Source organism: Bombina bombina, chromosome 2 (genome assembly GCF_027579735.1).
Source record: "Bombina bombina isolate aBomBom1 chromosome 2, aBomBom1.pri, whole genome shotgun sequence".
Classification (NCBI taxonomy): domain Eukaryota; kingdom Metazoa; phylum Chordata; class Amphibia; order Anura; family Bombinatoridae; genus Bombina; species Bombina bombina.
In genome coordinates, this window is record NC_069500.1 from 868,787,422 (window position 1) to 868,814,776 (window position 27,355).

General features: G+C 43.8%; 1 protein-coding gene across 1 annotated transcript in view; it reads right to left on the minus strand.

Moving 5' to 3' along the window:
• Positions 1-27,355, minus strand: part of ANTXR2 (ANTXR cell adhesion molecule 2) — a 584,995-nt gene that overhangs the window by 535,156 nt on the left and 22,484 nt on the right. The window lies entirely within an intron of this gene.

A 27,355-nucleotide genomic window follows, 5' to 3' on the forward strand; every position in this document is an offset into this window, starting at 1 on the left:
AATCAGGGGTTCCTGAAAGATATCAGTGTCCCAATGTAACTAGCGCTAATTTTGAAAAAAAGTGGTTTGGAAATAGCAAAGAGCTACTTGTATTTATTGCCCTATAACTTGCAAAAAAAGCAAAGAACATGTAAACATTGGGTATTTCTAAACTCAGGACAAAATTTAGAAACTATTTAGCATGGGTGTTTTTTGGTGGTTGTAGATGTGTAACAGATTTTGGGGGTCAAAGTTAGAAAAAGTGTGTTTTTTCCATTTTTTCCTCATATTTTATATATTTTTTATAGCAAATTATAAGATATGATGAAAATAATGGTATCTTTAGAAAGTCCATTTAATGGCGAGAAAAACATAATTTATGCTTACCTGATAAATTCCTTTCTTCTGTTGTGCGATCAGTCCACGGGTCATCATTACTTCTGGGATATAACTCCTCCCCAACAGGAAATGCAAGAGGATTCACCCAGCAGAGCTGATATAGCTCCTCCCCTCTACGTCAGTCCCAGTCATTCGACCAAGAATCAACGAGAAAGGAGTAACCAAGGGTGAAGTGGTGACTGGAGTATAATTTAAAAGATATTTACCTGCCTTAAAAAACAGGGCGGGCCGTGGACTGATCGCACAACAGAAGAAAGGAATTTATCAGGTAAGCATAAATTATGTTTTCTTCTGTTATGTGCGATCAGTCCACGGGTCATCATTACTTCTGGGATACCAATACCAAAGCAAAAGTACACGGATGACGGGAGGGATAGGCAGGCTCATTATACAGAAGGAACCACTGCCTGAAGAACCTTTCTCCCAAAAATAGCCTCCGAAGAAGCAAAAGTGTCAAATTTGTAAAATTTGGAAAAAGTATGAAGCGAAGACCAAGTTGCAGCCTTGCAAATCTGTTCAACAGAGGCCTCATTCTTAAAGGCCCAAGTGGAAGCCACAGCTCTAGTGGAGTGAGCTGTAATTCTTTCAGGAGGCTGCTGTCCAGCAGTCTCATAGGCTAAACGTATTATGCTACGAAGCCAAAAAGAGAGAGAGGTAGCAGAAGCTTTTTGACCTCTCCTCTGTCCAGAATAAACGACAAACAGGGAAGAAGTTTGGCGAAAATTTTTAGTTGCCTGCAAGTAGAACTTGAGGGCACGAACTACATCCAGATTGTGTAGAAGACGTTCCTTCTTTGAAGAAGGATTTGGACACAAGGATGGAACAACAATCTCTTGATTGATATTCCTGTTAGTAACTACCTTAGGTAAGAACCCAGGTTTAGTACGCAGAACTACCTTATCTGAATGAAAAATCAGATAAGGAGAATCACAATGTAATGCTGATAACTCAGAGACTCTTCGAGCCGAGGAAATAGCCATTAAAAACAGAACTTTCCAAGATAACAATTTTATATCAATGGAATGAAGGGGTTCAAATGGAACACCTTGTAAAACGTTAAGAACTAAGTTTAAACTCCATGGCGGAGCAACGGCTTTAAACACAGGCTTGATCCTAGCTAAAGCTTGACAAAAAGCCTGGACGTCTGGATTTTCTGACAGACGCCTGTGTAACAAGATGGACAGAGCTGAAATCTGTCCCTTTAATGAACTAGCCGATAAACCCTTTTCTAAACCTTCTTGTAGAAAAGACAATATCCTAGGGATCCTAACCTTACTCCAGGAGTAACGTTTGGATTCGCACCAGTATAGGTATTTGCGCCATATTTTATGGTAAATCTTTCTGGTAACAGGCTTCCTAGCCTGGATCAGGGTATCAATAACCGACTCAGAAAAACCACGCTTTGATAAAATCAAGCGTTCAATTTCCAAGCAGTCAGTTTCAGAGAAGTTAGATTTTGATGTTTGAATGGACCCTGTATCAGAAGGTCCTGTCTCAGAGGTAGAGACCAAGGTGGACAGGATGACATGTCCACTAGATCTGCATACCAAGTCCTGCGTGGCCATGCAGGCGCTATTAGAATCACAGATGCTCTCTCTTGTTTGATTTTCGCAATCAATCGAGGAAGCAGCGGGAAGGGTGGAAACACATAAGCCATCCCGAAGTTCCAAGGTGCTGTCAAAGCATCTATCAGAACCGCTCCCGGATCCCTGGATCTGGACCCGTAGTGAGGAAGTTTGGCGTTCTGGCGAGACGCCATGAGATCTATCTCTGGTTTGCCCCAACGTCGAAGTATTTGGGCAAAAATCTCCGGATGAAGTTCCCACTCTCCCGGATGAAAAGTCTGGCGACTCAAGAAATCCGCCTCCCAGTTCTCCACTCCCGGGATGTGGATTGCTGACAGGTGGCAAGAGTGAGACTCTGCCCAGCGAATTATCTTTGATACTTCCATCATTGCTAGGGAGCTTCTTGTCCCTCCCTGATGGTTGATGTAAGCTACAGTCGTGATATTGTCCGACTGAAACCTGATGAACCCCTGAGTTGTTAATTGGGGCCAAGCTAGAAGGGCATTGAGAACTGCCCTCAATTCCAGAATGTTTATTGGAAGGAGACTCTCCTCCTGATTCCATAATCCCTGAGTCTTCAGAGAATTCCAGACAGCGCCCCAACCTAGCAGGCTGGCGTCTGTTGTTACGATTGTCCAGTCTGGCCTGCTGAATGGCATCCCCCTGGACAGGTGTGGCCGATAAAGCCACCATAGAAGAGAATTTCTGGTCTCTTGATTCAGATTCAGGGTAGGGGACAAATCTGAGTAATCCCCATTCCACTGACTTAGCATGCACAATTGCAGCGGTCTGAGGTGTAGGCGTGCAAAAGGTACTATGTCCATTGCCGCTACCATTAAGCCGATCACCTCCATGCATTGAGCTACTGACGGGTGTTGAATGGAATGAAGGACACGGCATGCATCCTGAAGCCTTGTTAACCTGTCTTCTGTCAGGTAAATCTTCATTTCTACAGAATCTATAAGAGTCCCCAAGAATGGAACTCTTGTGAGAGGAAAAAGAGAACTTTTCTTTTCGTTCACTTTCCATCCATGCGACCTTAGAAATGCCAGAACTAACTCTGTATGAGACTTGGCAGTTTGAAAGCTTGAAGCTTGTATTAGAATGTCGTCTAGGTACGGAGCTACCGAAATCCCTCGCGGTCTTAGTACCGCCAGAAGGGCACCCAGAACCTTTGTGAAGATTCTTGGGGCCGTAGCCAATCCGAATGGAAGAGCTACAAACTGGTAGTGCCTGTCTAGGAAGGCAAACCGTAGATACCGTTGATGATCTTTGTGAATCGGTATGTGAAGGTAAGCATCTTTTAAATCCACTGTGGTCATGTACTGACCCTTTTGGATCATAGGTAAGATTGTCCGAATAGTTTCCATTTTGAACGATGGAACTCTTAGGAATTTGTTTAGAATCTTTAAATCTAAGATTGGCCTGAAAGTCCCCTCTTTTTTGGGAACCACAAACAGGTTTGAGTAGAACCCTTGTCCTTGTTCCGACCGCGGAACTGGATGGATCACTCCCATTAATAACAGATCTTGTACACAGCGTAGAAACGCTTCTTTCTTTATCTGGTTTGTTGACAACCTTGACAGATGAAATCTCCCTTTTGGGGGAGATAATTTGAAGTCTAGAAGGTATCCCTGAGATATGATCTCCAGCGCCCAGGGATCCTGAACATCTCTTGCCCAGGCCTGAGCGAAGAGAGAAAGTCTGCCCCCCACTAGATCCGGTCCCGGATCGGGGGCTCTCGGTTCATGCTGTCTTTGGGGCAGCAGCAGGTTTCCTGGCCTGTTTGCCCTTATTCCAGGACTGGTTAGGTTTCCAGCCTTGCCTGTAACGAGCAACAGCTCCTTCCTGTTTTGGTGCAGTGGAGGTTGACGCTGCTCCAGGTTTGAAATTCCGAAAGGGACGAAAATTAGACTGTCTAGCCTTAGTTTTGGCTTTGTCTTGAGGTAGGGCGTGGCCCTTACCTCCTGTAATGTCAGCGATAATTTCTTTCAACCCGGGCCCAAATAAAGACTGCCCCTTGAAAGGTATATTAAGTAATTTAGACTTAGAAGTAACATCAGCTGACCAGGATTTTAGCCACAGTGCTCTACGTGCCTGTATGGCGAATCCAGAGTTCTTAGCCGTAAGTTTGGTTAAATGTACTACGGCCTCCGAAATGAATGAATTGGCTAGTTTAAGGACTCTAAGCCTGTCCATAATGTCGTCTAGCGTAGATGAACTAAGGTTCTCTTCCAGAGACTCAATCCAAAATGCTGCCGCAGCCGTAATCGGCGCGATACATGCAAGGGGTTGCAATATAAAACCTTGTTGAACAAACATTTTCTTAAGGTAACCCTCTAATTTTTTATCCATTGGATCTGAAAAAGCACAGCTATCCTCCACCGGGATAGTGGTACGCTTAGCTAAAGTAGAAACTGCTCCCTCCACCTTAGGGACCGTTTGCCATAAGTCCCGAGTAGTGGCGTCTATTGGAAACATCTTTCTAAATATTGGAGGGGGTGAGAACGGCACACCGGGTCTATCCCACTCCTTAGTAACAATTTCAGTTAATCTCTTAGGTATAGGAAAAACGTCAGTACTCGCCGGTACCGCAAAGTATTTATCCAACCTACACATTTTCTCTGGTATTGCAATGGTGTTACAATCATTGAGAGCTGCTAAGACCTCCCCTAGTAATGCACGGAGGTTCTCCAATTTAAATTTAAAATTTGAAATATCTGAATCCAATCTGTTTGGATCAGAACCGTCACCCACAGAATGAAGCTCTCCGTCCTCATGCTCTGCAAGCTGTGACGCAGTATCAGACATGGCCCTAGTATTGTCAGCGCACTCTGTTCTCACCCCAGAGTGATCACGCTTGCCTCTTAGTTCTGGTAATTTAGACAAAACTTCAGTCATAACAGTAGCCATATCATGTAATGTTATCTGTAATGGCCGCCCAGATGTATTAGGCGCCATAATATCACGCACCTCCCGGGCGGGAGATGCAGGTACTGCCGCGTGAGGCGAGTTAGTCGGCATAACTCTCCCCTCGCAGTTTGGTGAAATTTGTTCACATTGTACAGATTGACTTTTATTTAAAGTAGCATCAATACAGTTAGTACATAAATTTCTATTGGGCTCCACCTTGGCATTGGAACAAATGACACAGATATCATTCTCTGAGTCAGACATGTTTAACACACTAGCAATAACTTGCAACCTGGTTATAATCTTTTTTAACAAAAACGTACTGTGCCTCAAAGAGGTACTTAAACGATTAAATGACAGTTGAGATAATGAACTGAAACAGTTATAGCATCAAGTTTAAAATAACACAACTTTTAGCAAAGGTTTGTTCCCATTAGTAAATAACTAAATTTGACATAAAAAATTATAGAGTAACGTTTTTATTCACAGTCAATAAAAATTCTCACAGCTCTGCTGAGAGAATGTACCTCCCTTCAAAGAAGTTTGAAGACCCCTGAGATCTGTCAGTGAACCGGATCATGCAGGAAATATAATAGTAGCTGACTGGAATTTTTTGATGCGTAGCAAAAGAGCGCCAAAAACGGCCCCTCCCCTCACACACAGCAGTGAGGAGAAACGAAACTGTCACAATTTAAAGCAGACAACTGCCAAGTGGAAAATAATGCCCAAACATTTATTTACTCAGTACCTCAGTAATGTAAACGATTCTACATTCCAGCAAAAACGTTTAACATGACAATATTTATTAAAAGGATTAGTGACCTTTAACAGAGTAGTTCCGGTGAAAAACCATTCCCAGAATACTGAAGTGTATACATACATGTCATTATAACGGTATAGCAGGATTTTTTCATCAATTCCATTCAGAAAATAAAAACTGCTACATACCTCAATGCAGATTCATCTGCCCGCTGTCCCCTGATCTGAAGCCTTTACCTCCCTCAGATGGCCGAGAACAGCAATATGATCTTAACTACTCCGGTTAAAATCATAGTAAAAAACTCTGGTAGATTCTTCTTCAAACTCTGCCAGAGAAGTAATAACACGCTCCGGTGCTATTGTAAAATAACAAACTTTTGATTGAAGTCATAAAAACTAAGTATAATCACCATAGTCCTCTCACACATCCTATCTAGTCGTTGGGTGCAAGAGAATGACTGGGACTGACGTAGAGGGGAGGAGCTATATCAGCTCTGCTGGGTGAATCCTCTTGCATTTCCTGTTGGGGAGGAGTTATATCCCAGAAGTAATGATGACCCGTGGACTGATCGCACATAACAGAAGAAAACTGTATATAATATGTGGGGGTACAGTAAATTAGTAAGAGAAGAATTACAGATAAACACAAACACCGCAAAAATGTAAAAATAGCCTTGGTCCCAAACGGACAGAAAATGGAAAAGTGCTGTGGTCATTAACCCCTTAACGACCGAGGACGTGCAGGGTACATCCTCAAAAAAAAGTCACTTAACGACCAAGGACGTACCCTGCACATCCTCGGTCTGGAAAGCAGCTGGAAGCGATCCTGCTTGCTTCCAGCTGCTTTCCGGTTATTGCAGTGATGCCTCGATATCGAGGCATCCTGCAATAACCTTTAGTAGCCATCTGATGCAGAGAGAGCCACTCTGTGGCCCTCTCTGCACCGGACATCCATGGCTTTCATCGTTGGTGGGTGGGAGCCTGTGTGGGAGGCGGGTGGCGGCCATCAATGGCCCAGGTGATGTGGAGGGGGGCGTGATCGTGGGCGTGGATGCCCGGACGCGCGCACGGACGTGCACAGGGAGGCGGGGGCGGGCGCGTGCATGGGGAGGGAGCGGGTGGGAACCTCTACACTACAGAAAATATTTACTGAATAGTGGGGGAAAAGGGGGGGGGAAGGTAAATAAAAACAAAAAAGGGTCATCAGGGGGTGTTGGGTTGCTCTGTGGAGGGAGGAAAGCTACACTACAGAAAAAAACGGGAGAAAAAAAATAAAAAAACATTTTTTTCTGCAAACTGGGTACTGGCAGACAGCTGCCAGTACCCAAGATGGCCCCCAATAAGGCAGAGGGGGAGGGTTAGAGAGCTGTTTGGGGGGGGGATCAGGGAGGTTGGGGGCTATGGGGGGATTCTACAAATGTATGTAAATATGCCAATATATACAGGGAGTGCAAAATTATTAGGCAAGTTGTATTTTTGAGGATTAATTTTATTATTGAACAACAACCATGTTCTCAATGAACCCAAAAAACTCATTAATATCAAAGCTGAATAGTTTTGGAAGTAGTTTTTAGTTTGTTTTTAGTTATAGCTATTTTAGGGGGATATCTGTGTGTGCAGGTGACTATTACTGTGCATAATTATTAGGCAACTTAACAAAAAACAAATATATACCCATTTCAATTATTTATTTTTACCAGTGAAACCAATATACCATCTCAACATTCACAAATATACATTTCTGACATTCAAAAACAAAACAAAAACAAATCAGTGACCAATATAGCCACCTTTCTTTGCAAGGACACTCAAAAGCCTGCCATCCATGGATTCTGTCAGTGTTTTGATCTGTTCACCATCAACATTGCATGCAGCAGCAACCACAGCCTCCCAGACACTGTTCAGAGAGGTATACTGTTTTCCCTCCTTGTAAATCTCACATTTGATGATGGACCACAGGTTCTCAATGGGGTTCAGATCAGGTGAACAAGGAGGCCATGTCATTAGGTTTTCTTCTTTTATACCCTTTCTTGCCAGCCACGCTGTGGAGTACTTGGACGCGTGTGATGGAGCATTGTCCTGCATGAAAATCATGTTTTTCTTGAAGGATGCAGACTTCTTCCTGTACCACTGCTTGAAGAAGGTGTCTTCCAGAAACTGGCAGTAGGACTGGGAGTTGAGCTTGACTCCATCCTCAACCCGAAAAGGCCCCACAAGCTCATCTTTGATGATACCAGCAAAAACCAGTACTCCACCTCCACCTTGCTGGCGTCTGAGTCGGACTGGAGCTCTCTGCCCTTTACCAATCCAGCCACGGGCCCATCCATCTGGCCCATCAAGACTCACTCTCATTTCATCAGTCCATAAAACCTTAGAAAAATCAGTCTTGAGATATTTCTTGGCCCAGTCTTGATGTTTCAGCTTGTGTGTCTTGTTCAGTGGTGGTCGTCTTTCAGCCTTTCTTACCTTGGCCATGTCTCTGAGTATTGCACACCTTGTGCTTTTGGGCACTCCAGTGATGTTGCAGCTCTGAAATATGGCCAAACTGGTGGCAAGTGGCATCTTGGCAGCTGCACGCTTGACTTTTCTCAGTTCATGGGCAGTTATTTTGCGCCTTGGTTTTTCCACACGCTTCTTGCGACCCTGTTGACTATTTTGAATGAAACGCTTGATTGTTCGATGATCACGCTTCAGAAGCTTTGCAATTTTAAGAGTGCTGCATCCCTCTGCAAGATATCTCACTATTTTTTACTTTTCTGAGCCTGTCAAGTCCTTCTTTTGACCCATTTTGCCAAAGGAAAGGAAGTTGCCTAATAATTATGCACACCTGATATAGGGTGTTGATGTCATTAGACCACACCCCTTCTCATTACAGAGATGCACATCACCTAATATGCTTAATTGGTAGTAGGCTTTCGAGCATATACAGCTTGGAGTAAGACAACATGCATAAAGAGGATGATGTGGTCAAAATACTCATTTGCCTAATAATTCTGCACTCCCTGTATATATATATATATATATATATATATATATATATATATATATATATATACCTTTTATTTTAGTACTGGCAGTACTTAAGATGGCGGGGACAATTGTGGGGTGGGGGAGGGAAGGAAGCTGTTTGGGAGGGATCAGGGGGTCTGATGTGTCAGGTGGGAGGCTGATCTCTACTCTAAAGCTAAAATTGACCCTGCAAGCTCCCTACAAACTACCTAATTAACCCCTTCACTGCTAGCCATAATACATGTGTGATGCGCAGCAGCATTATCGGCCTTCTAATTACCAAAAAGCAACACCAAAGTCATATATGTCTGCTTTTTCTGAACAAAGGGGATCCCAGAGAAGCATTTACAACCATTTGTGCCATAATTGCACAAGCTGTTTGTAAATAATTTCAGTGAGAAACCTAAAATTGTGAAAAAAACTGAATTTATGCTTACCTGATAAATTACTTTCTCCAACGGTGTTTCCGGTCCACGGCGTCATCCTTACTTGTGGGAATATCTCTTCCCCAACAGGAAATGGCAAAGAGTCCCAGCAAAGCTGGCCATATAGTCCCTCCTAGGCTCCGCCCACCCCAGTCATTCGACCGACGGACAGGAGGAAAATATATAGGAGAAACCATATGGTACCGTGGTGACTGTAGTTAGAGAAAATAATTCATCAGACCTGATTAAAAAACCAGGGCGGGCCGTGGACCGGACACACCGTTGGAGAAAGTAGTTTATCAGGTAAGCATAAATTCTGTTTTCTCCAACATTGGTGTGTCCGGTCCACGGCGTCATCCTTACTTGTGGGAACCAATACCAAAGCTTTAGGACACGGATGAAGGGAGGGAGCAAATCAGGTTACCTAAACGGAAGGCACCACGGCTTGCAAAACCTTTCTCCCAAAAATAGCCTCCGAAGAAGCAAAAGTATCAAATTTGTAAAATTTGGCAAAGGTGTGCAGTGAAGACCAAGTCGCTGCCTTACATATCTGATCAACAGAAGCCTCGTTCTTGAAGGCCCATGTGGAAGCCACAGCCCTAGTGGAGTGAGCTGTGATTCTTTCAGGAGGCTGCCATCCGGCAGTCTCGTAAGCCAATCGGATGATGCTTTTAAGTCAAAAGGAAAGAGAGGTAGAAGTCGCTTTTTGACCTCTCCTTTTACCAGAATAAACGACAAACAGAGAAGATGTTTGTCTGAAATCTTTTGTATCTTCTAAGTAGAACTTTAGAGCACGGACTACATCTAAGTTGTGTAGCAAACGTTCCTTCTTTGAAACTGGTTTCGGACACAAAGAAGGTACAACTATCTCCTGGTTAATATTCTTGTTGGAAACAACCTTTGGAAGAAAACCAGGCTTCGTACGCAAAACAACCTTATCTGAATGGAACACCAGATAGGGCGGAGTACACTGCAGAGCAGATAACTCTGAAACTCTTCTAGCAGAAGAAATAGCAACCAAAAACAAAACTTTCCAAGATAATAACTTAATATCTATGGAATGTAGAGGTTCAAACGGAACCCCTTGAAGAATTGAAAGAACTAGATTTAGACTCCAGGGAGGAGTCAAAGGTCTGTAAACAGGCTTGATCCTGACCAGAGCCTGAACAAATGCTTGAACATCTGGCACAGCTGCCAGTCGTTTGTGTAGTAAGACAGATAAAGCAGAAATCTGTCCCTTTAGAGAACTCGCAGATAATCCTTTATCCAAACCTTCCTGCAGAAAGGAAAGAATCTTAGGAATTTTTATCTTATTCCATGGGAATCCCTTGGATTCACACCAACAGATATATCTTTTCCATATTTTATGGTAAATCTTTCTAGTTACCGGTTTTCTGGCCTGAACCAGAGTATCTATCACAGAATCTGAAAACCCACGCTTTGAAAGAATCAAGCGTTCAATCTCCAAGCCGTCAGCTGGATGGAGACCAGATTTGGATGTTCGAATGGACCCTGAACAAGAAGGTCCTGTCTCAAAGGTAGCTTCCATGGTGGAACCGATGACATATTCACCAGGTCTGCATACCAAGTCGTGCGTGGCCACGCAGGAGCTATCAAGATCACTGAGGCCCTCTCCTGTTTGATCCTGGCTACCAGCCTGGGAATGAGAGGAAATGGTGGGAACACATAAGCTAGGTTGAAAGTCCAAGGTGCTACTAGTGCATCCACTAGAGTCGCCTTGGGATCCCTGGATCTGGACCCGTAACAAGGAACCTTGAAGTTCTGACGAGACGCCATCAGATCCATGTCTGGAATGCCCCATAATTGAGTCAACTGGGCAAAGATCTCCGGGTGGAGTTCCCACTCCCCCGGATGGAAAGTCTGACGACTCAGATAATCCGCTTCCCAGTTTTCTACACCTGGGATGTGGATCGCAGATAGATGGCAGGAGTGATCCTCCGCCCATTGTATTATTTTGGTCACTTCTTTCATCGCTAGGGAACTCCTTGTTCCCCCCGGATGATTGATATACGCAACAGTCGTCATGTTGTCTGATTGGAATCTTATGAATCTGGCCTTTGCAAGCTGAGGCCAAGCCCTGAGAGCATTGAATATCGCTCTTAGTTCCAGAATGTTTATCGGGAGAAGAGACTCTTCCCGAGACCATAGTCCCTGAGCTTTCAGGGATTCCCAGACCGCGCCCCAGCCCACTAGACTGGCGTCAGTCGTGACAATGACCCACTCTGGTCTGCGGAAGCTCATTCCCTGGGATAGATGGTCCAGGGTCAGCCACCAACGGAGTGACTCTCTGGTCTTCTGATCTACTTGAATCACTGGAGACAAGTCTGTATAGTCCCAATTCCACTGTTTGAGCATGCACAGTTGTAATGGTCTTAGATGAATTCGTGCAAAAGGAACTATGTCCATTGCTGCAACCATCAACCCTACCACTTCCATGCACTGAGCTATGGAAGGACGTGGAACAGAGTGAAGAACTTGACAAGCGCTTAGAAGTTTTGACTTTCTGACATCTGTCAGAAAAATCCTCATTTCTAAGGAATCTATTATTGTTCCCAAGAAGGGAACTCTTGTTGACGGAGACAGAGAACTCTTTTCTATGTTCACCTTCCATCCGTGAGATCTGAGAAAGGCCAGAACGATGTCTGTATGAGCCTTTGCTTTTGAAAGGGACGACGCTTGTATTAGAATGTCGTCCAAGTACGGTACTACTGCAATGCCCCTTGGTCTTAGAACCGCTAGAAGGGACCCGAGTACCTTTGTGAAAATCCTTGGAGCAGTGGCTAACCCGAATGGGAGGGCCACAAACTGGTAATGTTTGTCCAGAAAGGTGAACCTTAGGAACTGATGATGTTCTTTGTGGATAGGAATATGTAGGTACGCATCCTTTAGATCCACGGTAGTCATAAATTGACCTTCCTGGATAGTGGGTAGAATCTTTCGAATGGTTTCCATTTTGAACAATGGTACCCTGAGAAATTTGTTTAGGATCTTTAAATCCAGAATTGGTCTGAAGGTTCCCTCTTTTTTGGGAACTACGAACAGATTTGAGTAAAATCCCATTCCTTGTTCCGTCATTGGAACAGGGTGTATCACTCCCATCTTTAACAGGTCTTCTACACAATGTAAGAACGCCTGTCTCTTTATTTGGTTTAAGGATAAGTGAGACATGTGGAACCTTCCCCTTGGGGGTAGTTCCTTGAATTCCAGAAGATAACCCTGAGAAACTATTTCTAGTGCCCAGGGATCCTGAACATCTCTTGCCCAAGCCTGAGCAAAGAGAGAGAGTCTGCCCCCTACTAGATCCGGTCCCAGATCGGGGGCTACTCCTTCATGCTGTTTTGTTAGCAGCAGCAGGCTTCTTGGCCTGTTTACCCTTGTTCCAGCCTTGCATAGGTTTCCAGGCTGGTTTGGGCTGTGAGGCATTACCCTCTTGCTTAGTGGATGCAGAATTAGAGGCCGGTCCGTTCCTGAAATTGCGAAAGGAACGAAAATTAGACTTATTCTTGGCCTTGAAAGGCCTATCTTGTGGAAGGGCGTGGCCCTTTCCCCCAGTAATGTCTGAGATAATCTCTTTCAATTCTGGCCCAAAGAGAGTTTTACCTTTGAAAGGGATGTTAAGCAATTTTGTCTTGGATGATACATCCGCTGACCAAGACTTTAGCCAAAGCACTCTGCGCGCCACAATTGCAAACCCTGAATTTTTCGCCGCTAATCTAGCTAATTGCAAAGCGGCATCTAAAATAAAAGAGTTAGCCAACTTAAGTGCGTGAACTCTGTCCATAACCTCCTCATACGGAGTCTCTCTACTGAGCGACTTTTCTAGTTCCTCGAACCAGAACCACGCTGCTGTAGTGACAGGAACAATGCACGAAATGGGTTGTAGAAGGTAACCCTGCTGTACAAAAATCTATTTAAGCAAACCTTCCAATTTTTTATCCATAGGATCTTTGAAAGCACAACTATCCTCGATAGGGATAGTAGTGCACTTGTTTAGAGTAGAAACTGCCCCCTCGACCTTAGGGACTGTCTGCCATAAGTCCTTTCTGGGGTCGACCATAGGAAATAATTTCTTAAATATAGGTGGGGGAACAAAAGGTATGCCGGGCATCTCCCACTCCTTATTCACTATGTCCGCCACCCGCTTGGGTATAGGAAAAGCGTTGGGGTGCACCAGAACCTCTAGAAACTTGTCAATCTTGCATAATTTCTCTGGAATGACCAAGTTGTCACAATCATCCAGAGTAGATAACACCTCCTTAAGCAGTGCGCGGAGATGTTCTAATTTAAATTTAAATGTCACAACATCAGGTTCAGCTTGTTGAGAAATTTTTCCTGAATCTGAAACTTCCCCATCTGACAAAACCTCCCTCATGGCCACTTCAGATTGGTGTGAGGGTATGACAGAACAATTATCATCAGCGCCCTCCTGCTCTTCAGTGTTTAAAACAGAGCAATCGCGCTTTCTCTGATATGCAGGCATTTTGGATAAAATATTTGCTATGGAGTTATCCATTACAGCCATCAATTGTTGCATGGTAATAAGCATTGGCGCGCTAGATGTACTAGGGGCCTCCTGCATGGGCAAAACTGGTGTAGACACAGTAGGGGATGATGTAGTATCATGTCTACTCCCCTCATCTGAGGAATCATCTTGGGCAATTTCATTATCTGTGGCAGTACTGTCCTTACTTTGTTTGGACGCTATGGCACAATTATCACACAATTTTGAGTGGGGAGACACATTGGCTTTCACACATATAGAACATAGCTTATCCGAAGGCACAGACATGTTAAACAGGCTTAAACTTGTCAATAAAGCACAAAAAACGTTTTAAAACAAAACCGTTACTGTCTCTTTAAATTTTAAACAGAGCACACTTTATTACTGAATATGTGAAAAAGTATGAAGGAATTGTTCAAAATTTACCAAAATTTCACCACAGTGTCTTAAAGCCTTAAGAGTATTGCATACCAATTTTCAGAGCTTTAACCCTTAAAATAACGGAACCGGAGCCGTTTACAAATTTAACCCCTATACAGTCCCAGCTACAGCCTTTGCTGTGACTTTACCAAGCCCAGAGGGGAATACGATACCAAATGACGCCTTCTAGAAACTTTTCCAACAACTTTCTGGTCCTCACACATGCATCTGCATGTCTTGCTCTCAAAAACAACTGCGCAGTAATGGCGCGAAAATGAGGCTCAGCCTACAACTGGGAAGGCCCTCCCTGACTGGAAAAGGTGTCTAACACAGTGCCTGCCGTTAAAAAACGTTCCCCAAGTTTATAAGTGTGAATTATCATCATAAACATGAATAAAATGTCCAAATAAAGCAATCGATTTAGCCCATAAAAGTGTCTACCAGTTTTATAGCCCATATTAAGCCTGTTATTCTGTTTGAAAACTAAGAAAATGGCTTACCGGTCCCCATGAGGGGAAATGACAGCCTTCCGGCATTACACAGTCTTGTTAGAAATATGGCTAGTCATACCTTAAGCAGAAAACATAATTTATGCTTACCTGATAAATTCCTTTCTCCTGTAGTGTAGTCAGTCCACGGGTCATCCATTACTTATGGGATTATATCTCCTCCCTAACAGGAAGTGCAAGAGGATCACCCAAGCAGAGCTGCTATATAGCTCCTCCCCTCTACGTCATACCCAGTCATTCGACCGAAAACCAAACGAGAAAGGAGAAACTATAGGGTGCAGTGGTGACTGGAGTTTAAGTTAAAATTTAGACCTGCCGTAAAAACAGGGCGGGCCGTGGACTGACTACACTACAGGAGAAAGGAATTTATCAGGTAAGCATAAATTATGTTTTCTCCTGTTAAGTGTAGTCAGTCCACGGGTCATCCATTACTTATGGGATACCAATACCAAAGCTAAAAGTACACGGATGACGGGAGGGACAGGCAGGATCTTTACACGGAAGGAACCACTGCCTGTAGAACTTTTCTCCCAAAAACAGCCTCCGAAGAAGCAAAAGTGTCAAATTTGTAAAATTTTGAAAAAGTGTGAAGTGAAGACCAAGTTGCAGCCTTGCAAATCTGTTCAACAGAGGCCTCATTCTTAAAGGCCCAAGTGGAAGCCACAGCTCTAGTAGAATGAGCTGTAATCCTTTCAGGAGGCTGCTGTCCAGCAGTCTCATAGGCTAAACGTATTATGCTACGAAGCCAAAAAGAGAGAGAGGTAGCCGAAGCTTTTTGACCTCTCCTCTGTCCAGAATAAACGACAAACAGGGAAGAAGTTTGTCGAAAATCTTTAGTTGCCTGCAAATAAAATTTCAGGGCACGGACGACGTCCAGATTGTGCAGAAGTCGTTCCTTCTTTGAAGAAGGGTTAGGGCACAATGATGGAACAACAATCTCTTGATTGATATTCCTGTTAGAGACTACCTTAGGTAAGAACCCAGGTTTAGTACGCAGAACTACCTTGTTCTGGTAAGGAGAATCACAATGTAAGGCCGATAACTCAGAGACTCTTCGAGCCGAGGAAATAGCCATTAAAAACAGAACTTTCCAAGATAACAGCTTGATATCAATGGAATGAAGGGGTTCAAACGGAACACCCTGCAAAACGTTAAGAACTAAGTTTAAGCTCCACGGCGGAGCAACAGTTTTAAACACAGGCTTAATCCTGGCCAAAGTCTGACAAAAAGCCTGAACGTCTGGAATTTCTGACAGACGTTTGTGTAAAAGGATAGACAGAGCTGAGATCTGTCCCTTTAACGAACTAGCAGATAAACCCTTTTCTAAACCTTCTTGTAGAAAAGACAATATCCTAGGAATCCTAACCTTACTCCATGAGTAACTCTTGGATTCGCACCAATGCAAGTATTTATGCCATATTTTATGGTAAATTTTCCTGGTAACAGGTTTCCTAGCCTGTATTAAGGTATCAATCACTGACTCCGAGAATCCACGCTTTGATAGAATCAAACGTTCAATCTCCATGCAGTCAGCCTCAGAGAAATTAGATTTGGATGTTTGAAAGGACCCTGAATCAGAAGGTCCTGTCTCAGAGGCAGAGACCATGGTGGACAGGACGACATGTCCACTAGATCTGCATACCAGGTCCTGCGTGGCCACGCAGGCGCTATTAGAATCACAGATGCTCTCTCCTGTTTGATCCTGGCAATCAATCGAGGAAGCATCGGGAAGGGTGGAAACACATAAGCCATGTTGAAAACCCAAGGTTTTCAGTACCGCTCCCGGGTCCCTGGACCTGGATCCGTAACAAGGAAGCTTGGCGTTCTGGCGAGACGCCATGAGATCCAGATCTGGTTTGCCCCAACGCCGAAGCAGTTGGGCAAATACCTCCGGATGAAGTTCCCACTCCCCCGGATGAAAAGTCTGGCGACTTAGGAAATCCGCCTCCCAGTTCTCCACGCCTGGGATGTGGATCGCTGACAGGTGGCAAGAGTGAGACTCTGCCCAGCGAATTATCTTTGAGACTTCCATCATCGCTAGGGAACTCCTTGTCCCTCCCTGATGGTTGATGTAAGCCACAGTCGTGATGTTTTCCGACTGGAACCTGATGAACCTCAGAGTTGCTAACTGAGGCCAAGCCAGAAGAGCATTGAAAACCGCTCTTAATTCCAGAATGTTTATTGGAAGGAGTTTCTCCTCCTGAGTCCATGATCCCTGAGCCTTCAGGGAATTCCAGACAGCGCCCCAACCTAGCAGGCTGGCGTCTGTTGTTACAATCGTCCAATTTGGCCTGCTGAAGGGCATCCCCCTGGACAGATGTGGCAGAGAAAGCCACCATAGAAGAGAATCTCTGGTCTCTTGATCCAGATTCAGCATAGGGGACAAATCTGAGTAATCCCCATTCCACTGACTTAGCATGCACAATTGCAGTGGTCTGAGATGCAGGCGTGCAAAAGGTACTATGTCCATTGCCGCTACCATTAAGCCGATTACCTCCATGCATTGAGCCACTGACGGGTGTTGAATGGAATGAAGGACACGGCAAGCATTTAGAAGTTTTGTTAACCTGTCCTCTGTCAGGTAAATTTTCATTTCTACAGAATCTATAAGAGTCCCCAAGAAGGGAACTCTTGTGAGTGGCAATAGAGAACTCTTTTCTACGTTCACCTTCCACCCATGCGACCTTAGAAATGCCAGAACTAACTCTGTATGAGACTTGGCAGTTTGGAAACTTGACGCTTGTATCAGAATGTCGTCTAGGTACGGAGCTACCGATATTCCTCGCGGTCTTAGTACCGCCAGAAGAGAGCCCAGAACCTTTGTAAAGATTCTTGGAGCCGTAGCTAACCCGAAGGGAAGAGCTACAAACTGGTAATGCCTGTTTAAGAAGGCAAACCTTAGGTACCGATAATGATCTTTGTGAATCAGTATGTGAAGATAGGCATCCTTTAAATCCACTGTGGTCATGTACTGACCCTTTTGGATCATAGGTAAGATTGTCCGAATAGTTTCCATTTTGAACGATGGAACTCTTAGGAATTTGTTTAGGATCTTTAAGTCCAAGATTGGTCTGAAGGTTCCCTCTTTTTTGGGAACCACAAACAGATTTGAGTAAAACCCTTGTCCCTGTTCCGACCGCGGAACTGGGTGGATCACTCCCATTATTAAAAGGTCTTGTACACAGCGTAGAAACGCCTCTTTCTTTATCTGGTTTGCTGACAACCTTGAAAGATGAAATCTCCCTTTTGGAGGAGAAGCTTTGAAGTCCAGAAGATATCCCTGAGATATGATCTCTAACGCCCAGGGATCCTGGACATCTCTTGCCCAAGCCTGGGCGAAGAGAGAAAGTCTGCCCCCCACTAGATCCGTTTCCGGATCGGGGGCCCTCACTTCATGCTGTCTTAGGGGCAGCAGCAGGTTTTCTGGCCTGCTTGCCCTTGTTCCAGGACTGGTTATGTTTCCAGCTCTGTCTGTAGCGAGCAACAGTTCCTTCCTGTTTTGGAGCGGAGGAAGTTGATGCTGCTCCTGCCTTGAAGTTACGAAAGGCACGAAAATTAGACTGTTTAGCCCTTGGTTTGGCTCTGTCTTGAGGCAGGGCATGGCCTTTACCTCCAGTAATGTCAGCGATAATTTCTTTCAAACCGGGCCCGAATAATGTTTGCCCTTTGAAAGGTATGTTAAGCAATTTAGATTTAGAAGTCACATCGGCTGACCAGGATTTAAGCCACAGCGCTCTGCGCGCTTGAATGGCGAATCCGGAGTTCTTAGCCGTAAGCTTAGTTAAGTGTACTACGGCATCAGAAATAACATAATTTATGCTTACCTGATAAATTCCTTTCTTCTGTTGTGTGATCAGTCCACGGGTCATCATTACTTCTGGGATATAACTCCTCCCCAACAGGAAATGCAAGAGGATTCACCCAGCAGAGCTGATATAGCTCCTCCCCTCTACGTCAGTCCCAGTCATTCGACCAAGAATCAACGAGAAAGGAGTAACCAAGGGTGAAGTGGTGACTGGAGTATAATTTAAAAGATATTTACCTGCCTTAAAAACAGGGCGGGCCGTGGACTGATCACACAACAGAAGAAAGGAATTTATCAGGTAAGCATAAATTATGTTTTCTTCTGTTATGTGTGATCAGTCCACGGGTCATCATTACTTCTGGGATACCAATACCAAAGCAAAAGTACACGGATGACGGGAGGGATAGGCAGGCTCATTATACAGAAGGAACCACTGCCTGAAGAACCTTTCTCCCAAAAATAGCCTCCGAAGAAGCAAAAGTGTCAAATTTGTAAAATTTGGAAAAAGTATGAAGCGAAGACCAAGTTGCAGCCTTGCAAATCTGTTCAACAGAGGCCTCATTCTTAAAGGCCCAAGTGGAAGCCACAGCTCTAGTGGAGTGAGCTGTAATTCTTTCAGGAGGCTGCTGTCCAGCAGTCTCATAGGCTAAACGTATTATGCTACGAAGCCAAAACGAGAGAGAGGTAGTAGAAGCTTTTTGACCTCTCCTCTGTCCAGAATAAACGACAAACAGGGAAGAAGTTTGGCGAAAATCTTTAGTTGCCTGCAAGTAGAACTTGAGGGCACGAACTACATCCAGATTGTGTAGAAGACGTTCCTTCTTTGAAGAAGGATTTGGACACAAGGATGGAACGACAATCTCTTGATTGATATTCCTGTTAGTAACTACCTTAGGTAAGAACCCAGGTTTAGTACGCAGAACTACCTTATCTGAGTGAAAAATCAGATAAGGAGAATCACAATGTAATGCTGATAACTCAGAGACTCTTCGAGCCGAGGAAATAGCCATTAAAAACAGAACTTTCCAAGATAACAATTTTATATCAATGGAATGAAGGGGTTCAAATGGAACACCTTGTAAAACGTTAAGAACTAAGTTTAAACTCCATGGCGGAGCAACGGCTTTAAACACAGGCTTGATCCTAGCTAAAGCCTGACAAAAGGCCTGGACGTCTGGATTTTCTGACAGACGCCTGTGTAACAAGATGGACAGAGCTGAAATCTGTCCCTTTAATGAACTAGCCGATAAACCCTTTTCTAAACCTTCTTGTAGAAAAGACAATATCCTAGGGATCCTAACCTTACTCCAGGAGTAACGTTTGGATTCGCACCAGTATAGGTATTTGCGCCATATTTTATGGTAAATCTTTCTGGTAACAGGCTTCCTAGCCTGGATCAGGGTATCAATAACCGACTCAGAAAAACCACGCTTTGATAAAATCAAGCGTTCAATTTCCAAGCAGTCAGTTTCAGAGAAGTTAGATTTTGATGTTTGAATGGACCCTGTATCAGAAGGTCCTGTCTTAGAGGTAGAGACCAAGGTGGACAGGATGACATGTCCACTAGATCTGCATACCAAGTCCTGCGTGGCCATGCAGGTGCTATTAGAATCACTGATGCTCTCTCCTGTTTGATTTTCGCAATCAATCGAGGAAGCAGCGGGAAGGGTGGAAACACATAAGCCATCCCGAAGTTCCAAGGTGCTGTCAAAGCATCTATCAGAACCGCTCCCGGATCCCTGGATCTGGACCCGTAGTGAGGAAGTTTGGCGTTCTGGCGAGACGCCATGAGATCTATCTCTGGTTTGCCCCAACGTCGAAGTATTTGGGCAAAGATCTCCGGATGAAGTTCCCACTCTCCCGGATGAAAGGTCTGGCGACTCAAGAAATCCGCCTCCCAGTTCTCCACTCCCGGGATGTGGATTGCTGACAGGTGGCAAGAGTGAGACTCTGCCCAGCGAATTATCTTTGATACTTCCATCATTGCTAGGGAGCTTCTTGTCCCTCCCTGATGGTTGATGTAAGCTACAGTCGTGATATTGTCCGACTGAAACCTGATGAACCCCTGAGTTGTTAATTGGGGCCAAGCCAGAAGGGCATTGAGAACTGCCCTCAATTCCAGAATGTTTATTGGAAGGAGACTCTCCTCCTGATTCCATAATCCCTGAGTCTTCAGAGAATTCCAGACAGCGCCCCAACCTAGCAGGCTGGCGTCTGTTGTTACGATTGTCCAGTCTGGCCTGCTGAATGGCATCCCCCTGGACAGGTGTGGCCGATAAAGCCACCATAGAAGAGAATTTCTGGTCTCTTGATTCAGATTCAGGGTAGGGGACAAATCTGAGTAATCCCCATTCCACTGACTTAGCATGCACAATTGCAGCGGTCTGAGGTGTAGGCGTGCAAAAGGTACTATGTCCATTGCCGCTACCATTAAGCCGATCACCTCCATGCATTGAGCTACTGACGGGTGTTGAATGGAAAGAAGGACACGGCATGCATCTTGAAGCTTTGTTAACCTGTCTTCTGTCAGGTAAATCTTCATTTCTACAGAATCTATAAGAGTCCCCAAGAATGGAACTCTTGTGAGAGGAAAAAGAGAACTCTTCTTTTCGTTCACTTTCCATCCATGCGACCTTAGAAATGCCAGAACTAACTCTGTATGAGACTTGGCAGTTTGAAAGCTTGAAGCTTGTATTAGAATGTCGTCTAGGTACGGAGCTACCGAAATCCCTCGCGGTCTTAGTACCGCCAGAAGGGCACCCAGAACCTTTGTGAAGATTCTTGGGGCCGTAGCCAATCCGAATGGAAGAGCTACAAACTGGTAGTGCCTGTCTAGGAAGGCAAACCGTAGATACCGTTGATGATCTTTGTGAATCGGTATGTGAAGGTAAGCATCTTTTAAATCCACTGTGGTCATGTACTGACCCCTTTGGATCATAGGTAAGATTGTCCGAATAGTTTCCATTTTGAACGATGGAACTCTTAGGAATTTGTTTAGAATCTTTAAATCTAAGATTGGCCTGAAAGTTCCCTCTTTTTTGGGAACCACAAACAGGTTTGAGTAGAACCCTTGTCCTTGTTCCGACCGCGGAACTGGATGGATCACTCCCATTAATAACAGATCTTGTACACAGCGTAGAAACGCTTCTTTCTTTATCTGGTTTGTTGACAACCTTGACAGATGAAATCTCCCTTTTGGGGGAGATAATTTGAAGTCTAGAAGGTATCCCTGAGATATGATCTCCAGCGCCCAGGGATCCTGAACATCTCTTGCCCAGGCCTGGGCGAAGAGAGAAAGTCTGCCCCCCACTAGATCCGGTCCCGGATCGGGGGCTCTCGGTTCATGCTGTCTTTGGGGCAGCAGCAGGTTTCCTGGCCTGTTTGCCCTTATTCCAGGACTGGTTAGGTTTCCAGCCTTGCCTGTAACGAGCAACAGCTCCTTCCTGTTTTGGTGCAGTGGAGGTTGACGCTGCTCCTGTTTTGAAATTCCGAAAGGGACGAAAATTAGACTGTCTAGCCTTAGCTTTGGCTTTGTCTTGAGGTAGGGCGTGGCCCTTACCTCCTGTAATGTCAGCGATAATTTCTTTCAAACCGGGCCCAAATAAAGACTGCCCCTTGAAAGGTATATTAAGTAATTTGGACTTAGAAGTAACATCAGCTGACCAGGATTTTAGCCACAGTGCTCTACGTGCCTGTATGGCGAATCCAGAGTTCTTAGCCGTAAGTTTGGTTAAATGTACTACGGCCTCCGAAATGAATGAATTAGCTAGTTTAAGGACTCTAAGCCTGTCCATAATGTCGTCTAGCGTAGATGAACTAAGGTTCTCTTCCAGAGACTCAATCCAAAATGCTGCCGCAGCCGTAATCGGCGCGATACATGCAAGGGGTTGCAATATAAAACCTTGTTGAACAAACATTTTCTTAAGGTAACCCTCTAATTTTTTATCCATTGGATCTGAAAAAGCACAGCTATCCTCCACCGGGATAGTGGTACGCTTAGCTAAAGTAGAAACTGCTCCCTCCACCTTAGGGACCGTTTGCCATAAGTCCCGAGTGGTGGCGTCTATTGGAAACATCTTTCTAAATATTGGAGGGGGTGAGAACGGCACACCGGGTCTATCCCACTCCTTAGTAACAATTTCAGTTAATCTCTTAGGTATAGGAAAAACGTCAGTACTCGCCGGTACCGCAAAGTATTTATCCAACCTACACAGTTTCTCTGGTATTGCAACGGTGTTACAATCATTGAGAGCTGCTAAGACCTCCCCTAGTAATACACGGAGGTTCTCCAATTTAAATTTAAAATTTGAAATATCTGAATCCAATCTGTTTGGATCAGAACCGTCACCCACAGAATGAAGCTCTCCGTCCTCATGCTCTGCAAGCTGTGACGCAGTATCAGACATGGCCCTAGTATTGTCAGCGCACTCTGTTCTCACCCCAGAGTGATCACGCTTGCCTCTTAGTTCTGGTAATTTAGACAAAACTTCAGTCATAACAGTAGCCATATCATGTAATGTTATCTGTAATGGCCGCCCAGATGTATTAGGCGCCATAATATCACGCACCTCCCGGGCGGGAGATGCAGGTACTGCCGCGTGAGGCGAGTTAGTCGGCATAACTCTCCCCTCGCAGTTTGGTGAAATTTGTTCACATTGTACAGATTGACTTTTATTTAAAGTAGCATCAATACAGTTAGTACATAAATTTCTATTGGGCTCCACCTTGGCATTGGAACAAATGACACAGATATCTTCCTCTGAGTCAGACATGTTTAACACACTAGCAATAACTTGCAACCTGGTTATAATCTTTTTTAGCAAAAACGTACTGTGCCTCAAAGAGGTACTTAAACGATTAAATGACAGTTGAGATAATGAACTGAAAAACAGTTATAGCATCAACTTTAAAATAACACAACTTTTAGCAAAGGTTTGTTCCCATTAGTAAATAACAATAACTAAATTTGACATAAAAAATTATAGAGTAACGTTTTTATTCACAGTCAATATAAAATTCTCACAGCTCTGCTGAGAGAATGTACCTCCCTTCAAAGAAGTTTGAAGACCCCTGAGATCTGTCAGTGAACCGGATCATGCAGGAAATATAATAGTAGCTGACTGGAAATTTTTGATGCGTAGCAAAAGAGCGCCAAAAACGGCCCCTCCCTCTCACACACAGCAGTGAGGAGAAACGAAACTGTCACAATTTAAAGCAGACAACTGCCAAGTGGAAAATATGCCCAAACATTTATTCACTCAGTACCTCAGCAATGTAAACGATTCTACATTCCAGCAAAAACGTTTAACATGATAATATTTATTAAAAGGATTAGTGACCTTTAACAGAGTAGTTCCGGTGAAATACCATTCCCAGAATACTGAAGTGTATACATACATGTCATTATAACGGTATAGCAGGATTTTCTCATCAATTCCATTCAGAAAATAAAAACTGCTACATACCTCAATGCAGATTCATCTGCCCGCTGTCCCCTGATCTGAAGCCTTTACCTCCCTCAGATGGCCGAGAACAGCAATATGATCTTAACTACTCCGGTTAAAATCATAGTAAAAAAACTCTGGTAGATTCTTCTTCAAACTCTGCCAGAGAAGTAATAACACGCTCCGGTGCTATTGTAAAATAACAAACTTTTGATTGAAGTCATAAAAACTAAGTATAATCACCATAGTCCTCTCACACATCCTATCTAGTCGTTGGGTGCAAGAGAATGACTGGGACTGACGTAGAGGGGAGGAGCTATATCAGCTCTGCTGGGTGAATCCTCTTGCATTTCCTGTTGGGGAGGAGTTATATCCCAGAAGTAATGATGACCCGTGGACTGATCACACATAACAGAAGAAAAATGAATTAGCTAGCTTAAGGACTCTAAGCTTGTCTATAATCTCATCCAATGGAGCTGAGCTAATGGTCTCTTCCAGAGACTCAAACCAGAATGCCGCCGCAGCCGTGACAGGCGCAATGCATGCAAGGGGTTGTAATATAAAACCTTGTTGAACAAACATTTTCTTAAGGTAACCCTCTAACTTTTTATCCATTGGATCTGAAAAAGCACAGCTATCCTCCACCGGGATAGTGGTGCGCTTAGCCACAGTAGAAACTGCTCCCTCCACCTTAGGGACCGTCTGCCATAAGTCCCGTGTGGTGGCGTCTATTGGAAACATTTTTCTAAATATAGGAGGGGGTGAAAAAGGCACACCGGGTCTATCCCACTCCTTGTTAATAATTTCTGTAAGCCTCTTAGGTATAGGAAATACATCAGTACACACCGGTACCGCATAGTATCTATCCAGCCTACATAATTTCTCTGGAATTGCAACCGTGTTACAATCATTCAGAGCCGCTAAAACCTCCCCTAGTAAAACACGGAGGTTCTCAAGCTTAAATTTAAAATTTGAAATGTCTGAGTCCAGTTTACTTGGATCAGATCCGTCACCCACAGAATGAAGCTCTCCGTCCTCATGTTCTGCAAATTGTGACGCAGTATCAGACATGGCTCTATTATTATCAGCGCACTCTGTTCTCACCCCAGAGTGGTCGCGTTTACCCCTAAATTCTGGCAATTTAGATAATACTTCAGTCATAACATTAGCCATGTCTTGCAAAGTGATTTGTAAGGGCCGCCCTGATGTACTTGGCGCCACAATATCACGCACCTCCTGAGCGGGAGACAAAGGTACTGACACGTGAGGAGAGTTAGTCGGCATAACTTCCCCCTCGTTGTCTGGTGAAATTTTCTTTACATGTACAGATTGGCTTTTATTTAAAGTAGCATCAATGCAATTAGTACACAAATTTCTATTGGGCTCCACATTGGCCTTTAAACATATTGCACAAAGAGATTCCTCTGTGTCAGACATGTTTAAACAAACTAGCAATTAGACTAGCAAGCTTGGAAAATACTTTTCAAATAAATTTACAAGCAATATAAAAAACGTTACTGTGCCTTTAAGAAGCACAAAAAACTGTCACAGTTGAAATAACAATGAACCAAATTAGTTATAGCAACCAAATTTTCACAGTAAATGCATTAAGTTAGCAAAGGATTGCACCCACCAGCAAATGGATGATTAACCCCTTAGTACCCAAAAACGGATAACAATTTAATATAAGCGTTTTTATCACAGTCAAAACACAGTCTCACAGGTCTGCTGTGACTGATTACCTCCCTCAAAACTAGTTTTGGAGACCCCTGGGCTCTGTAGAGACGTCCTGGATCATGGAGGAAGAAATAGGAAGACTGTGACTGAATTTTTACTGCGCAATAAAGCGCCAAAATAGGACCCTCCCACTCATAATACAACAGTGGGGAAGCTCAGTAAACTGATTTTATTCATAAACAAACGACAGCCATGTGGAAAAATAATGCCCATAAAGTTTTATCACCAAGTACCTCAGAGAAAAACGATTAACATGCCAGTAAACGTTTTAAATATAAAATTATGAAATGTTATTAATAAGCCTGCTGCTAGTCGCTTTCACTGCAGTGGAGGCTCAAATATAAGTTAAATGTATACAGAATTTTCTTAGTGAAGTTCCATTCCCTAGAAATACCTCAGTGTAAACATACATACATATCAGCCTGATACCAGTCACTACTACTGCATTTAAGGCTGCACTTACATTACATCGGTATCAGCAGTATTTTCTCAGTCAATTCCATTCCTTAGAAAATAATATACTGCAACATACCTCCTTGCAGGTGAACCCTGCCCGCTGTCCCCTGTTCTGAAGTTACCTCACTCCTCAGAATGGCCGAGAACAGCAAATGGATCTTAGTTACGACCGCTAAGATCATACACAAACTCAGGTAGATTCTTCTTCTAATGCTGCCTGAGAAAGAACAACACACTCCGGTGCTGTTTAAAATAACAAACTTTTGATTGAAGAAATAAAAACTAAGTTTAACAACCACAGTCCTCTCACACGTCCTATCTATTAGTTAGGTGCAAGAGAATGACTGGGTATGACGTAGAGGGGAGGAGCTATATAGCAGCTCTGCTTGGGTGATCCTCTTGCACTTCCTGTTAGGAAGGAGATATAATCCCATAAGTAATGGAGGACCCGTGGACTGACTACACTTAACAGGAGAAAAGTCTGCTAACTGTTTCCCCCAACTGAAGTTACTTCATCTCAACAGTCCTATGTGGAAACAGCAATCGATTTTAGTTACTGTCTGCTAAAATCATCTTCCTCTCACAAACAGAAATCTTCATCCTTTTCTGTTTCAGAGTAAATAGTACATACCAGCACTATTTTAAAATAACAAACTCTTGATAGTAGAATAAAAAACTACAACTAAACACCACATACTCTTAACCATCTCCGTGGAGATGTTGCCTGTGCAACGGCAAAGAGAATGACTGGGGTGGGCGGAGCCTAGGAGGGACTATATGGCCAGCTTTGCTGGGACTCTTTGCCATTTCCTGTTGGGGAAGAGATATTCCCACAAGTAAGGATGACGCCGTGGACCGGACACACCAATGTTGGAGAAATTAAAGTTTTTTTTTTAATTTGATCGCATTTGGCGGTGAAATGGTGGCATGAAATATACCAAAATGGGCCTAGATCAATACTTGGGGCTCTCTACTACACTACACTAAAGCTAAAATTAACCCTAGAAGCTCCCTACATGCTCCCTAATTAACCCCTTCACTGCTGGGCATAATACACGTTTGGTGCGCAGTGGCATTTAGCAGCCTTCTAATTACCAAAAAGCAAAGCCAAAGCCATATATGTCTGCTATTTATGAACAAAGGAGATCCCAGAGAAGCATTTACAACCATTTATGTTGTAATTGCACAAGTTGTTTGTAAATAATTTCAGTGAGAAACCTAAAGTTTGTGAAAAAAAACATAATTTATGCTTACCTGATAAATTCCTTTCTTCTGTTGTGTGATCAGTCCACGGGTCATCATTACTTCTGGGATATAACTCCTCCCCAACAGGAAATGCAAGAGGATTCACCCAGCAGAGCTGTACATAGCTCCTCCCCTCTACGTCAGTCCCAGTCATTCGACCAAGAATCA